Raw genomic sequence first — 2,421 nt, forward strand, 5'->3', positions numbered from 1 at the left:
CGGAGCAGTCCGAGACGTGCCAGTCGTCGTAGGTGAGGAGCGCCAGCGTGAGATTCATCTCTCCCACGACCGTCGATCGCGCCTGCCCCGCCTGCGCCTCGAAGCCGAATATGGTTGTGTCGAACTCGAAATCGAGCGTCACGTTGATGCCGCGGACCCGCATCTTTATGACGTTGGGAAGCATGCGCGGCAGGAAGGAGAGCGATTGCTCCCGTGCCGTGCGGCAGTCGGTGAAGTCGACGCGTGCTACGCGCACGTCCTGGAGGTGCATCGACTCGATGTCCGTCTCTGACGGCCCGACGTGGACCGTCGCCTTGAAGGGTAGGGTCTTGATGCGGCGCGAGTGCCTGACGTCGCCGATCACCTTTTGCATCATGCCCTGCATCAGCCTATCCAGCCATCGGTACATCGGGTGGCACGACATCTGAATCTGCTGCCCACTCTCGTCGATAAAGGTCTCTCGCTCGTCGCCGAGGAGAGCGTCATACACCCGTGTGACATCATTTATGCGCTGAGGCGGGCGCACGTCCGTCGACCAGAGCAGCGCCAGGAGGAGAGCCGTCGCCACGAGGACACCGGGGCGCCGCCGGGCCGCGACGCTTGTTTCCATGGCGCCGCCCGGGACGTCCGTCGCCACGATGACGACAGCGGGGCGCCTTCCCGACTCCCTTCCCTTCGCTACCCGCGGCGTTCTGAAAGAAAGAATTCGACGGCGCCCTCTCACCGCACACTGGCACGACAAGGGCGCGGACTGAAAGAAGAAATTTTCACCAAACTCACTCGCACGACACTAGGCACGGGACTGGCGCGCACTGGCACTAACACAGGAAAGAAAGAAAACAGGCAGGCCAAACGAGGGACGATAGGGGAGGAGGACAGGGATCAGGGTCCACACCTGCACGAGCAGGATTTTGGAGCCGCGGCTTTCTCTGCGCCGTTTTGATAAAGAATTTTACTCGAGTACTGCTACCGGGCTGCATGTGAGGCTACCGACTGCACTCCAAGTGCTCCAAGGGCACGGGACTTGTGGTGGCGGCGTGCCGTCCTCCCATCCCTCCCTTGGGTTCTCTGTTTTCTTTCTTTTTTTCTTTGGGCACGGACTGGCGCGCATTGGTAAAGAATGTTACCAGGCAAAGAATTTTACAAGCAAACCCCCTCGGACGACACTGCTCACTGGGCACGGGACTGACTGTGGCGCGCACTGGCACTAACACAGGTACACCATTGATAAAAGAATTTTACGATGTCCCTCGGACGACACTGGGCACGGGACTGGCGCGCATTCATAAAAGAATTTTACCAGCCAATAATTTTACAAGCAAACTCCGTCGCACGACACTGGGCACGGGACTGGCGCGCACTGGCACTAACACAGGTACAGGTACACCACGGGAGCCGCCTAAGCGATTGCCTGCGGGCGGCCTTCTCTCGAGGTCTCGAGATATACTGTCCAAGCCTAAAGTCTGCCCAGGTTAGTCAGGACACGATCCCGGCGTAAACACGCCGATCTGACAAAATCCCGAGTGCCTACCGCACGCGCCGCGTCGCGGCGTGTGCGGTGGCTTTGTTTGAAGTTAACGCCGGCGAAACATCATCAAGCTGCTGGACGGCCCCGGCATCGCCTTCCCTGGCTTAGCTAGGCTGAGAGATATTGTGGGCATGGTTGGTCTCTACAATATATACACTGACACTTTACCTCCCAGAGCTCGTCCCGGTCCGTCACGGCCATCCTCGGCCTCCGGAGGGCCCCCGGCCGCGGCGCGGTGCGGCGGCGTCACAAATCCGACCACAGAGCACCGGGACGCGGTCGGGCGATCCGAGGCCCAACTAGGCGTATGCATTGCCTATCCAGGGCTATCATCTGGACCTATCAACAGGCGCCTGCGGCGCCGTGGTCAGGAGCTGCTGTTCACGCGGGTCCACACTTTCATAGTGGACAGTACACAAAGCGGCCAACCTAAGCGACTCCTGCGAGGACGGCGAGGCACTTAGCTCCGTGCACTCGACCGCCCTCGCCGCAGGCAAGCTCATTCACAATCTGCTCTGCGATTGCCGTGTGAAGAACGACTGAGATACGCTGCTTCTGCAGCCCTAGCCAATTCTTGGTGGTCCAAGTCATCTCGTCGAGGTACTGGGCCCGCGTCAGCTTGTTCTGCAGCACGTTCGCCGCCTTCCAGAGGATCTCGCGGACCCCCTTTCCGAACCCACCGAACGACTCGAACAGCAGCTGCTGCACGTCGACGTCCTTGTCCTCCCTGGCGTAGCGATACTCACCGCCATAGGACGGTATGCGGCAGTCGCCGCCCACCACCCGTCCCCCCCTAGGATGCCAGCGACCCGTCCCCTGCCCCCCCTCGCCCTTGCTCTTCCTCTCCCCCTCCATGCCCTCGCCCCCGTACCCCTCACACTCCTCCCCCCCCC

This window comes from Emiliania huxleyi, assembly GCF_000372725.1.
Source record: "Emiliania huxleyi CCMP1516 unplaced genomic scaffold EMIHUscaffold_343, whole genome shotgun sequence".
Classification (NCBI taxonomy): Eukaryota; Haptophyta; order Isochrysidales; family Noelaerhabdaceae; genus Emiliania; species Emiliania huxleyi.